The 14,848-nt window shown below is 44.8% G+C and overlaps 1 protein-coding gene across 2 annotated transcripts in view; it reads right to left on the bottom strand.

Moving 5' to 3' along the window:
* The window catches only part of ERG (ETS transcription factor ERG), a 147,197-nt gene extending 133,144 nt beyond the window's left edge, over window positions 1-14,053 (bottom strand). The window contains exon 1 of one of the 2 annotated variants that reach the window (XM_048933844.1): window positions 13,716-14,053. The gene's annotated coding sequence lies outside the window, so the exon portion shown is untranslated. Of the gene's footprint in view, window positions 1-12,997; window positions 13,099-13,715 lie in introns of those variants that run through there. The other variant, XM_048933847.1, reaches the window with a different exon arrangement.
* Between the last annotated feature and the right edge of the window lie 795 nt (window positions 14,054-14,848).

The raw sequence follows: 14,848 nt of genomic DNA on the forward strand, positions 1-14,848 counted from the left end.
TTGCTGCTGTGAGGTGCAACACACACCTGTGAGATGCTCAGTAGGTGTGGATCCCCACCTCAAAAACTGACAGAGAGAGGATACTTACCTGCATTGGTATCACAGGATCACATGGGTTGGAAGGGGCCTCAAGTGATCAAGTCCAACTCCCTGCTAAAGCAGGTAGCCTACAGTAGGTCGCACAGATAGGCATCCTGACCAGTCTTGAATATCTCCATAGAAGGAGACTCCACAGCCTCTTCGGGCAACCTTACCATAATGATCTTCTGGGGGAACTACCAACTCCTTGTAGAGCACATCTTCAAATTCTTTTTAAAGCCATGACCTTTTCTGCTCAGAATTTTAGCCTGCTAATATTCCTTTTTTTCTTTTTCTTTTCTTTCTGTAAACCTAATATCGTTTAAAAACAACAGTCAATCACCTCTACTCCCAACTCTCAGAGCCAAGAGCTACCTAATTCACTGTTTTTCTGTAACTGGATCTCCATTGCAGACCTTTATGAATGCACTGAGGCCTTTGGCAACTGTCTTTATCTTTAAAATCCATACATGGTCATATCCTATTTGACAGTGACAAGTTCTGAGAGGATAACAGAAGAACAGGCTTTAATACTATTACCTCTAACATTGCTGGAAGTGTCAAAAGGAAATGTAAACAATCAAGTCAGTTAAGCAATCTCAGATTATTATTTTTAGAACAGCAATGACATCAAGTTATAAGCCATCATAAATTTAAAGAATGCAGTCCCATTTATTTCAGAAAGTGACACGCAGGAATAGGCTGAAAAATTCCAATGTTGTCTCAAGAATTTCTCTCTCAGCACATTTCAGACTTGATTGGTATGAAATGAAAAATCCCAGAAACAAGGGAAAACTAACAGATTGAAAAATCAACCTTTGCAAGATTTCCGCTGATATTCAGTAAGTCTACAGAAAAATTGGTCAGGCCCTTTGGAAAACAGCCCATTGAAAAGCCTACAGAAAATATGGCGTAGTAGATCTAAATGTGGCAATTTCAAGTGTAAGATGATGTTTTTACTGTTTTACTTTTTTCCCCTCTCCCATTTTTTGAACGCTGACATCAATCATCTTTCATTGCTTGCTTTTTATATCACTTCCTTAATCCTTTTTCTACTAAAGTGAATGAGAAAAATCTCACTGCCATCAACAGGAACAATCTTCTGCAGTTATTAAGCCACTCATGCTACTTCTCAGAGGACCACCACAGAGCCAGACACAGACAGACTTACAAGTCACTGTCATAGCTAAGACACTGTTGATAGGTCATCAGATTTCCTACAATACGGAAAATTTCCTTTTCAGTAAAACAGTTCATTTACTTTATATTTGAATGTTTCTTCCATAATTTTTTTTTCTCACAGCTTTTTTTTTTTTTTTTTTTCTTTTTCCCAATATCAGGGCTAATACGATTACACTGCAGTAAAGAAGAAAGCCTTTGTGTCCTAAGCATGACATCTCTGTTGCCTAAACTATATATGTGAGATGTTCATAGACCTTGCCAGATTCAGGGTGTGGTGCATTACGCTCTCCTTCATGTAAGCACAGCCTACATCTGTAAGTAGCCTTTTCATGGAAATACTGTTCAGAGAGCATTTCCATAAAAATTCACCTTGGCACAGCTCTGTTTCTCTTGTCATTTGCCCAGCTGTGTTTCTTCTTTGATTGATTTTCATTTTGAATACGGCACAACAGTCATTTTACTGAGGGGAGCGGGATGAACTTTCCATTATTATGTAAGAGCAAACACCTCCAATTTAATTTAACGTCAATTTAAAGTCAATTTAACGCAGCTACACAAAGCATCAGTAAAACTTTGTTACAGAGACAGTCTGAGAGGGCGCTTCCACCTCCAGCTGCCCTTGCTAAGGACAAGGCTAAAAAACAGCACTTTGAGTCCTGAATGCAGCATTCAGGAGAGGGGACACCAGAACTTCTCCAGGGTTTGCTCCAGTCCTGGCTGAAGTTGTTAAGGGTCCTTCCACCAACCTGAGCAGGGAACTGAGTCCAGACTGGTTTGTCCAGGGGAAGAAGGTATTCAGAAGAAGGGAAAGGAGTCATACTCAAAGGACTGAGCAGCTGGTATTGATGAACAGGTTCACTGAGGTCATACCATCACCCCTGACCCAGCTCCTGAGCCACCACGTCCCACCAGTGCCATGGGGAGACCTAAAATCTTCTGTTTCCTTCACCAGTTCACAGAACTCAGACTGAGATTCAACCACATAGAAACACCCAACTTGCCTTGCAACAGGCAATGCTGGGGGAAGACAGAAGGGACCAAGAGTTGCCCAAATAAACCTGTCCAGTCCCTCAACATCACTGGGGGAAGGCCAGACAAGGACTTGTTCACCCCAGTGAAACTTCCAGCACCACACCACAGTCAATCAAAATGCTGTCCCTTCTGCTGCAGCCACACAGCTACGCATCACAGAGCTCCAGCATACTCAAAGGGCATTCTGACCATGCTTCCCAAACATAAATATGAAAATATTATTTTAAATGATGGGTTTCATATTCACTGAAGCATTTACCCTACACTGAGGCTGAAAATGGACAGTCTGTGGTCTCTTTTATGAAGTTGTTTTTATCCTTTTGGAACCAAAGTGGTAAACCACTAATGGCATAAGCATTTTTCTCATTATCAGTTACAATGTTAATGACTCCTATTTAAGTAAGAAGTATTTTAAAACAATTCAGACTTGCATGTTCATTTATTAGACCTCAGACTATTTATTGTGTCTTCTCTTGAGAAAGTTCTTTTATAATGTTAAATGGAAGAGGCACTTTCAAAACCATACAGTAATTTGCATCAGTAAACACTTTCAGGAACTTGAAACTACAGCATCTCAGGATTGGCTCATTTTCCAGATGCCTTGTATGAAAGTTTAGTGCACTCCAGTACTCAGGTCTGATTGAAAATAGCTAACTGATCAATTAAATCTGTGGTCTATCAGCTGAAGCAACAGCAGACATTAATCCCAGTGCTAGCACTGGACTCTGCTTTTCTGTCTTGTGCAAGTTACTCTATCTGCTCACAGAAAACACCAATTGAAACAAAGGATTTCAATTTGTTTGCACTAATCCTCCTGCCACAACATCATGTTAAGTCATCTCTCCATCTCCAGGAGCCCACAGCCACACAGTGGAGGTTATTTTCATACAAGAAGCATAAATGACTTCTGTTTGCTGCTCTTTTTGCTCAAACCCCATCCCAATGCTTCTGCTGAGAAAGATGGAGGCACAGTCATAGCTAAAGAACGGTGCTCAAAGAGAAGTGTCCAGGGTTGAAATGCAAACGGGCAAGTTAGGAGGAGTAGAAATCAAAGCACAAAGGCTCTGGCACCCAGAAATCAAGCACATTCATAAAACAACAGCCCAACATTTTGAAAAGTATTGAGCACGTATTATAAAGTGGTTGCCAAAGGGTTGCTGTCATCTCCAGGAAAAGCAAACATGCCACAGATATTTCCTGTGCACACTGATCCTGGGGGAACAGTAAAAGTTGGTTATTGCACAGAGCTACTCTAAATGTTCTTGCTTTCATAATACACAAGTGTTTTCTCACTGCATCCATTTTTGTTCAAATCCATTGGTGGGCAGCATACCTAACTCAGCTTTTGTTTAAGTTCTTATGTTCTTCCAAGGTAATTGGCCCTATGGGACTTTAATCTAAATGGAGTGTATCTTTGTAGGGACCTTGCAGAGGTATTTCTAAAGTTTAATGGTCTCCTGAATTACTACTTTCCTCCCACTGTGAAGGAAATGGGCTTGCCGCCGTCCGTTTCCCTGTAGCATTCATTACTGCTAGCAACATGGATGTAGAAGCAGCATCCCTCAGCCCATCTCATATCTCAAAAACCTGAGAAAGGAGAGACAAAGCATTCATCCTATTTAATGGGAGAAGACTTGCTCTGCATCAATCTGATCAAGCAAAAGTTCCCCTTTCATGCCACTACTCAAGGTCCATCCATTTAGGCTCAAAATGGGAGACTAAAGCAATTAAATCTTAGCGCAGCTTGCTGACACAGGGCAGCTTGGTGACATGGGCACAAGTCTGCTAGTGGTGTGAGAATGTGGATCTGTCTCTGTGGGGTTATTTCTGCCTTTCTTGTGCAATCATTTCTCAGACCACTTTTTAATGTCTTCCAGACCACCAGCAGCCCACAGACCATATGTTGAGTAGCACTGCCGTAGACTAACTGGTTAATGAGTTATTCTCACAGCCTGCAATAAGGCTTCCCTTAGGAGCTGGTAGACATCTAGTTGCCTGCCAGCATAGTTGAGAACCAGCTCTCAACTGCTGTCAATACCTAATTTAAAATGCTTGTAATTTTAACAGTAGAACAGTAACTTCTTGTTTACCTAAAAGCTAAGTTCTTCGTTCATTCCTCCTTCCCCCCAGGCAAACAACAGCTAGGCATGTGCACACCAAAAGAGAGGGTACAGTTTTTAAAAGTGTAGGTAGATCTTCAGTCTGCAGCAGTTAAGAAACACCCAAGTATGGCAGAGCTGACCCTTGCTCATCACCAGCTGAACCCCTTTGTAGTATCCCATGAGCAGAAACAGAGGGATCCCGGGCACTGGAGTACAACCTGTGTGCTCAGTCTGTGATGGAAAACAAATCAGTGAGCTTTATCAAGTACAAGTTCTACTCAAAAACAACAGTTTAAAGTTTCCCGATGGTAACTTCAGCACCATATCAGACAATGTGAGTAGGGCTGAAGAGGGAAGTCCATCTACACATCCAATTACTGCATCAGACTAGCGTGTCTGCATGTCGCTATGGTGATTTTCCTCCCTTATCTTGCCTGCTGACATCACCTGTCTCACAGTAAGACAAGGAATGGATGTATAAAACCTGCTGTGCTTTGGCTGTAAATGTCATCAAAGCCAAAACAGCACTCAAATTTTAAATGGAAAAATTAGGATTCCCCTATAAGAAGCTACTTGGCCCTGTGAGGAACTAAATTAGGCAATCTTGACAGTAAATCTTCACTGAATCCTTGCTTCTAAGGGACTGAGCAGGAGGTAAGCAGGTGTATGACCCAAGTCTCCACACACAGGAAAGATGAATCCATCCAGAGAAAGTGGAAATGATTTGACTTTGTTCAAGGAAATTTTAACGAGAGGAGAAGCAGAGTCTGTTTCCTGTACTAAAAAGACAGTGCCTTTAAATTCTGTACTAGTCCCATCACAAGGAAAAGACTATGCCATTTCCCAGACCCAGTGGAAACATTTGAAAGAAACTGTTTGTCTGTACAGTTCTGCACCTCCTAGAAACCAACTGAAAAGCTTCAGCAAGGTTGATTTCATCCTCAGAACACCAATTCAGAACTTTCAGATGTTTTTGTTACTTGTACTGGAGTAGAGCAGAAAGAACAAATCATAGTTCAGTGTTTTTTTCCATGTAAAACCAACTGAAAATGAAGTTAAACATGTTTATTCCTTTTATTCAGGAGAGTTAACTGGTCCAAGGGAGAACAACAGGACTGACAAACATCTTTAAAAGCACGTGGTGAAGTGCACCACTGGTTTTCAGTTTCATTGGATCAGCCAGGCTCTAGCTTTCTACCAACCCATTAAAAATGAGAAAGGAGTTCAAAAATTCAGTAGCACCTACTTAGCTGCAGGTGACCTTTTGTGAAATCCTGTGTCTTGCTAATTGTTCCCCTTATTACTCAGTGAGCGATGCAGTGCAGAGGAGAGCTGATGTCCCCTGCAGCCCTGTGGGACAGGTCCATAGCCGACCCAGAAGAGCTGAGCTCTGTTAACTTCACCAGAGTGGACATGCTCTCATCTCACGTGCACATCAACAGCACCACTCCAGGACTCCAGTTGCCGGCGATGATTTGTCACCTCGCAGGTCCATAAACACTCCTAGCTTACGTCAATGTGGTTTTAGGCACATTTTTAGCTCAGACCACTCATTTTGAGCAGTCCAAAGGGAGCCCAGAGCCAATGGTCAAAAGGAGCCTCACTGTGCTCCACACAAGTTTACTGATCAGAAGTGTATGTCTGCAGGGAAGAGAGGATGCCAGAAATCAGGGCAGAAAGCTCGCCAGAATTCATCCAACCGTTCACAGACAGGAACTGGGAATCACACTTTTCCCCTACAAATGTTAAAACTATTCAAATCCAAATCCCCTCCCCACAAAACCCAAATGCCTCCTTTCTATTTTCCCTGGTGTTAAACATATGTTACATGTGCATTACAAAACTCGCACACAAACTGTGTTTTGAAGCAGGGACCAAAGTGCAGCAAACATCCTCACTCTCACTCACATTTCTGCTTTCCAAGAGAAGTGCCAGAGAAAGTATTCTATTTTTGTAAGAGTTTAAAGGGCATGGTCAGAGAAGTGACTATGTAAAAATGGCACCTTTTCATCCAGCAGATCTGTTCCCAGTGAGTATTCTGACTCATGTCTGCTTACTTCAGTGACCAAAATAGATTTTTACTACTTCTCACTCCTCTTTAGCCCTGCAGAAGCAACACAATGAGGAGGGAGGGACATAAATCCTATGCTGGATCAAAACCCACAGGCACTTGTGACCCACATTATAGGAAAGGGCTGGATGTGCCTCTGAGGGTGGCAGCACCACTGCCAATTGGTTTGCCTGTCCCATACCATATGCAGTACATCATGGGGGTGTTGTTATCTGAAAAGGAGAGAGGAGAGGGAGAGGGAGAGGGAGAGGGAGAGGGAGAGGGAGAGGGAGAGGGAGAGGGAGAGGGAGAGGGAGAGGGAGAGGGAGAGGGAGAGGGAGAGGGAGAGGGAGAGGAGGAGAAGGACTCCCTTTCCTTGTAGCCCTGTGCCCTGCAGCAAACCAGCCCCTAACCAAGCATTACAGCTCTGGGCCCTGGGAGATGTAAAGGATGACCCCCAGATGTGTCATCTTTATGGCTGCATCACCTTCTGCCCTGATTAGGTGATTTCTGTAAAAGCTTGTCATGGGTATTTCCTCCAAGAACTGAACCGACTCTCAATAGAAAGACAGCAAGACTAATCCATTCCTGTCTTATTCTAATGATAAAAGAGATAGATGGAGGCTGCTTCTCAGTGGCTCTCCCAAACAGAGGTGGTTGTCTTAGTTTGGCAAATTGATCTGTCCTCAGCCCAGGGAGGAAACTGACAACTGCCATCCATTAGCTGCTTAGATCTAAAACTGCATTTTAGATGGCTACAGGTCATCAAGCAAACCCCACAAAGCAGGTTTTCAGACTCACCACAGCAGATGTGGCTTCTCTGCATAGAAGGTGCAAGAACCAAAATCTCAGATTCCTCTGTGCTTGATGAATTGCTTCGCTGACATGAAACCTTGGTTGTGCCTACTAAGAGGTGCTCTTTGTGGTTTCAGGATGTTGACATACATATTGGTGACAGATGATTTGGCTTGTCCCGATTGCTAGAGATACAGAGCATGCTACAGACTGTTTGCTATAAATTCATAAAAATACCGGAGAGCTTATAAAAGTGGTGAAGAAATGAGGAGTACTGGCCCAAATTCCCAGCTTCATATTCTGGGCAAATATAATGAAATTGAGGAAAAAGCATTCACTTTTTTAAAAATTATTTTTCTTTTTTTTTCTGACCTGCTTTTAATTCACAGGCACAGATCTGTGTAAAAAAAACAGTCAGCCTTTGAAGAGTCAACTAGAGTCAGAACAGTCAATGTGGCAGTGCTTCTTTGGAGAAATGATTGATAACTTTTGCCATACCTGATTCACATGGGTCCTGCAATTCAGCTTGTTCTTTTCCAAGCAGTTTGCAGTTTAGTCAGTGCAAACTGCTATGCAATGTATTACTGTTACTTTTTTAGTTATACTATCAATCCTTTGTGTATAATCTGTGAACTCTGCAGGGAACAGTCCTTTTTATAAACAATTTTAAAACGCCAGGTTTAAATTTATTAGCATTCATTCAATAATGACAAAGCTTTTTTACAAAGCTGAATTTTGCATCAGGATTTCCCTTCTGTACCGCTGAAGAACTTTTTATTTTTCTAAATCCCTTTAAATTCTTTTAATTATACAGGAAATAAGAATATAAACCACAATAAACCATGAAATTTGTCTAAACTTCATTTTCTTTGACTGTCATATTTAAGTTTTTGTACTGCCACCACAGAAGAGTAATTCGCTAAGAAGATGCATGTGGAGCTCAGTGAATCCATATGATTTTTGCACGTACACTCAATTACACTAAAACAAATCACACACAAACTGCATGCAGTACAGCTACTGAGTGACAAAAAACGTATGGGACTTGTTGAAAAAGCGCGCTTCAGTCAAATCAGGTCAAATAGGCTGTGTATATCCATGCTTAATAAGCTAAAAATGAAGTAATAAACTCAGTGCAAAGCTAGGAGGCGTTACAAAAAGCTCAAACTGGTAAGTCTACGTGACTTACAAATGAGAAGACATCAATCAGATTTTGCACAACATTTTGTTACAAGTTGTTTACAGAACAGCAAGCTGCTGCTTCTAGCCCACTACCCTGATCAGTAGGAAATTGACAGAGATATATTCTGATGCACATTTGGTAACAGCAGAGCGTTAGCAAAAATAGACCCTTACAGACCACTTGCAGCAGCCAGGGGAAGATAGCAGCATAAGAAGTTTGCTCAGTAGGCAGCATAATTGGGAATGAGGGGAGGTTAACAGGGAAGAGCATCATCTCCCAGCCCCTACCACCTGCACTGCCTCAGTCAAATCTGCTGCTACCAACTGCTGCAGGACAACCCATCCACTGCCTGGAGAGGAAAGTAGTGCTGGCCAGAGGCTGCACTCACTGATTTGCAACAATGCTGAGCCCTTTGGTCACCATCCAGTCATGTCACCCTGAGCAAAGTCCAAGAGGTTTTTTCTCCCCTTGCTGTTTCCTTGTGAGGTGAAAAGAAAACAAGCCTGTTTCATTACAGACCTCCTGCAGGAACTTGAAAACTTGGGTGTCTAAACTGCACTGATTGAAACCACATTGAAGCTCGTGTTTGCTTAACTTGCAGTACTGCAAGCCTGCTGGTGCTGATCACTTCCTACAAGCCAACTCTTTTGGTAAGTCAGCAGCTAATGAGGTACGTGCAGTTCAAAGCTGCAGACTACCTGGCAAACCCAGATCTGAAACGCAGCACAAGTTGAGGTTCACGTGCATAAGCAGCACTGTGAAAAGGGCAGCTGCTTCTCAGTGTCCTGCCAATATGGCACAGCAAGCAGGCAGTCTTCTGGCTTCCCTGTGCTGAGAGGATCAGCAGCAGCACAGCATCACTGAACAGACAGTAAGGCTGAAAGCAACACTGCTATCCAGACACTTTAACAGGGATGTGGATACCACGCAGTGCACATGTTAAAACAAACAGCAACAGAAGAGCTCAATTTGACAGCAAACCCCTGGCTCTCCAACCCCTGGTGCACACCAGCAGTCTCCCAGACACAGTGGTCCCACGGCGTCCAGCTCGTGTTGCTGCAAGCTGAGGCCCTTCCCTTCCACCCACTGTCTATCAAAGCATCTGGTATCTGCAGCTAAAATGAAAACACATGTTTATTGTTTTCTCTTAGGGCAGACAATTAATATTTATACGACGCATTATCAAACAAACATAACTATGTATTTTGTTCCTGGAATAAGTTTTTTTCATAGTGGAATGAAGTTGTGCCAAGGAGGGATTTCATCTGATGCAAGCAGCATGCGAGAGCAATCCACGTCCCATCATAGCTTTCAAAATTAAAAAGCAGTGTTTCAGAACATATCACAGAAAAGGTAAGACTGTGAAAACAAATGCTACAGAGCACTCTCCTCCTGCTCTGTCCAAGAAAAAGTGCCACCGAGACTAATAGGAGATATGCCTGCAACTGAAGTACGGCGGTAGACATTCTGCAAATGGCATGTTTACTCTAGATCAAATATCATTTTAGCCCTTAAACAACATAAAAATGCCTCACTGCATACATTTCAACTTTTATATACACACCGATTAACAAGGACATACACTACATCTACAGCAGAATAAACTCTTGGGTTTTCATTGTGAAATTGCTGTTTCTCGTGTTCAATCAAGCTCTCCAGATTATACACATACCACTACATATAAATAGAAGAGGTCAAAACGTAGTTTAAATATAACAGATATGTCCGCAGCTCCATATTTAGATATACCCTTTAATTTTTTTCTATTGCCTACTTTTTACTGACATTTAAACTTAGCAAAGTAATTTTAGACTGTCAGTTTTTTACCTACACTAGTTAACTACCAGCCCCATTGTCAAAGAAATATATTAGATTTCCTCCATTTATTTAATTACTTTTCAGACTGTCACAGTAACACAAATCCTCACAGCTCCAGCCTTCAGCCCGACCAAAAGACAAAATGATGCTCAGCTAAAGCCTGCCTGAATATAAGTACGGGGCTAGAACCACTCCGGGAAATCAAATATATTCTAGTGGCCAGAAAAGTGGCCAGCTGTGGGCACAACGAAAGCCAGAGTGGTGGTAGAGCACAAAAGGTCATTCTTTCAAGCCCTGACCATGCTCTTTGACAGCAATGTCCACCTAGAGTTCAGGCCACAGCTTTCCACAATGCAAGAAATACAACTCTACCTTACAGATGCCCTCTCTCCCCCCCAAAAAACAATATATCCACTTAAAAATAAACAACATAGTAATCTTCCTGATAATGAAAAATAAATAAACCCCTCAAAAAACTCCAAACAACCTAGCCCCAAAGCCCAATAACCTGTGGTAGATATTTCAAGGGAAAGGATTTGCCTCAACCCAATGGTTTCATTGTTACCTGCTCATAACTCCTCGAGTGTTTAGGAAAGGAAGGAAGTGTGGCATGTATCCTCTCAGAGCTACCAGACGCCAACAGTGCTGCAAAAGCTTTCCATGGTTTTTATTTTTGATTCTCAGCAGAGGGCATAGAAACAAGGGGAGAAACTCTTGTATAGGCAAACCTCCATTAAGCGGTCAAAACGAGGTGCCCTGCAGCAGGAGAACCAATGCAATCCACCTCCAGCCTGGCTGGAGAAGCGCTGGTGATTTGTAGGGAGTGCAAAGGAAGGGATTTGCCTCATCGGTAGTCAGGTATTCGCTCATGTGATGCTGCTCAAACCAAGCGGGTGACAAACAACCAGCTGGGGATTTGGTGTTTGTTTACAGAGCTCCACGTGCACACAGAAAATAAATTTTTCCCTCAGCAAGCAAGTAGCAGAGACATCCACAGCACCCAGGCAAAAGTACTGGGGTTTAGGGTGCAATCATACTACTAACAACTGTGACTGCAATTTCTGCCTATTTTCATGAGTACAATTGTGCTCATGTTGAGGGACGCTCCTTCTGAGTTTGTAGCAATCTTCACTTCAAGCTTATGGCTCCTAACACCGACACTGCTCAGCAGGCTCCTGCACCCTCACTGTATCACAGCCTGGCAAGGAGCTCAAACCCAGTTAAAAAAAGAGAGAGGAGCCCCGCATCTCATGCTGATATTGGAAGAGAAACGTGACCAACTGATATCTTCTAGAATAGATCTTTAGAAACGAAATGCTACATAAATTGTAAGCCAGAATAACACCTTAGGAGCAAAAAGTCTGACTGATCCCATCTAGGACTACTGCTGACAGATCATTTATAAAGTGCCTGCAACATGTAACTCTATCCAGCACTGTACGATTTGTTTAACTTTGGGGAGTCAATTGTGGGAGGTGGGGACAGATGCTATCCCAAGCTCTAAGCTCTGAAGTGCTCTTGGAGGTAGCTCTTTTCTTCCTTGCAAAGTTTTCCAAAGATCTGCACATCCCGCCAGCCATTGTTTGGCACAAGTATGGTAGAAGATAAGAGCCAACATTACTCTTACATCCCACAGCATCACTGATTATTTTTGACGTCACTTAGAAAACAGGCAAGATAATCAATATCAAAACATATTTGTCCTGCATTAAGTATTTAGCCTTTCTTTCTTTTCATTTAATTAAGAAGCTGCCAAGCGATCTGTTATGGACCCTTCTCTTTCTTGCTTTCCATGTCAGCTCAGAAGTGTTTGAAACCCCACAGGTGGTGGTGCACAGACACCGATGAAAACTTCCATTTCCTACCCTGGTGAGATGCTGTCTTTGTCTACTTTGCTTGTTTCCATGAAACCGGGGAAGCGGTTAAAGGGTTAAACCAAAGGAATGTGACATTTCTCCATGTGCAGTTCAGAGACCTATCCTGGTTTTTCTAACGGTCTCAAAATTACATGGGTAGAGTGTAATTTCCAAACTATTGCTTCAGAGCTGAAGCAGCGTTAATTCGGAGAATGGCACTTCGAATACAAATAACTATTAAAAAAAAAAAAAAAAAGGAAAAAGTACAATTTTAAGTACACTGCGGGCACTCTGTGAAGGCAGCAATGAATGGAAGTTTATGTTAGCCAGAATTTGCAACTTCAGCTTTTGCAAATAAGATTACCTTCGCTGCAGAGTCTACAGGAAAGTCATCTGGTCACCAAAACAGACATCCGAGCACTGTGTCCAAGCGCTGACTCGGAAAAGTGCCACAACCAGCTCTGATCTCATCAGCCCAACTCAGGTAACTTTAGGTTTTCCTACATCCAAGAGCTTGTCAGCTTTTGAGACAGCCGCACAGGTATTAGTTAACTGAACGGCTAATTGCCGAAAGAATTTACAAACGAACGAGAAGAAAAAATCATAACAATAATAAAGGGGGAGGGAGGATATTTCGGAGACTTGCGCCCGAAAAGAGAGTGGCCAGCCTGAAACCAAACGCATCAAAACGAAAGTGCTATCGCTTTACCACCCGAAGCAGCCTGCGAGGTCCGAGTGCGCGCAGCGGGCGCCCGCAGGAGGATGCTCGGCCGCCGCCGCCCCGCTCCCTTCGCCCCGACGGCGGCGCCGCGCCCCCTCCGCGCCCATCCCCGCAGCCTCGAGCCGCTCAAACACCCTCCTCCCCGCGCCCCGTCCACCGCGGTCCGGGGAAAGGACTTACCGGGCTCGGAGGACGGCGGGGGCCGGGGCCGGGGCCGGGGGAAGGCGGCGGCCGCCGCCAGCGGGAGCGAGCGAGGGAGTGAGCGAGAGCGCGGGGCCGGCGGAGTGCAGTGAGTCACTTCAGTCGGGACGGGCTCAGCCCATCGCGCTGGCCCCGGGCTCAATGAGCCTCTTTCTTTCTCCAATCGCCGAGCGGCGCAGCCGCTGCTCCTCGGCGTTCCCCGGCTCCCCCGCGGCCGTCGGGGCGGCCCCGCGCTGCCCACCGGGCACCGGCACCCCCCGGGGCGGCCCCGCTCCGCACGGGGGGGGGGGGGCGGGAGGAACTGGAGGTGAGCGGGACCGGCGGGGGGGCTGGGGGAGGGTGGGGGAGCGGGGCTGTGGGGCTCGGCCCGGGAGGGTTTAAAGAGAAGTACAAGCGACGAGCCTCGAAGTCTGAGAGACGGCAGTGGAGCTCGGGATCGCCGCGCAATAAAGAAGTGAATGCGGGGAAATAAAAGGAGGAAGGGGGGAGCGCGGTGCGGAGAGCCGGGCGCTGAGAGCCCCTTCAGCGGGGGACGGGGAGCGGACGCGTCCCGGAGCGGGGAGCAGAGCGCTCCCATCACACACACATAGCACAAACATACAGCACACGGAGCAAGGAGAGACGCGGACGCCGGGGAGCAGCGAGCGATGCGCCTCGTCCCGTCCCGCTGCCCCAGTCCCGTTCCTTCCCTCCTTACCGGAGCGCCTCTCCTGCCGCCGCCTCCGCGCTGCCCCGGCCGCCCCCGGGCGCTCCTCGGCCCCCGCCGCCGCTTCGGGCATCGCCCGCTGCCTGTCCCCGCGGCGCTCCTCGGGCAGCGATCAGCGCACGGTGAGGCAGCGAGAGATGCGGAGAGCCGAGTGCTCCCTTAATTAAAATAATAATAATAATGATGATAATAAAATAAAATAGGAGAAGAGGAAAAAAAAAAGTAGAAAAAAAATTAAAAGTGTCTCAGTTTTTAAAGCAGAACTACATAATGTATTAATTGGTTGCTATTAGCATGCAGTTTTATTGAGCGTAGCACACAGAAGTCTGATTGTGAGCGAGGAGTGTTTTCAATGAAAGTGGAGTTATTTTAGCTGCAGACATGTTTACATTTCTGTGGTTTAGTCTATAACTTTCTCTTTTTCTTGCTTCAGAATTCTGCTCCATGAAGCAAAGCCCTTAGCTCCCAGACATTCCAAAAAGTCTGCCAAAATAATAGGAAAAAAAAAAAAAAAAAAAAAGGAGGAGAAATAAAAAAAAAAAAACAACACACACACAGAGACCCCCAAGTCTGGGTCAGGCCTAGGGCTGGATATGGGCAGAGTGAGCATTACCCCCTCCTCACTCCCTCTCCAGCTAAAAAGCCTTCAGGGCTCCATTTCCTGTTTTTAAGGAAAAAATAAAGTGGGTCTAGGTCTGATTTTAGACACTGCCTAGACCAGGGCTGGTGGGTGCCGAGGACCTTTAACTCTCTCCCTGCCAAAGGGTCCCCTATACACAGGCCACACGCTTTTCCTCTCTGCGAGCATGATGGCATTGGACTGCACTGTGCCTTTTTGAATGCCTAAATCGTGACCAAAAGAGGTAAGCTGGCCCATGCCTAGCTCAGAGCAGCAGAGCAAAGAGACAGAGCACCCCAAAAGTGGATCCTGCCACAGCAGCACCTCCCAGTCCTTTCTCTGTGGACAGGGATCATCCCCTCTCCCCCCACCTGCCCCACAGCCAGTGCCTCCCTGCTGGGGACAGACAACATCCTACTGAGTGTTAAAACCACAGCTTCAGAAAAGCAAAATATCCCCTCCCAGTCTTGTCGCAAGCATTTCTAGGTGCCCCTTTTCCCATTTT

Source organism: Lagopus muta, chromosome 1 (assembly GCF_023343835.1).
Source record: "Lagopus muta isolate bLagMut1 chromosome 1, bLagMut1 primary, whole genome shotgun sequence".
In the NCBI taxonomy this organism is placed as follows: domain Eukaryota; kingdom Metazoa; phylum Chordata; class Aves; order Galliformes; family Phasianidae; genus Lagopus; species Lagopus muta.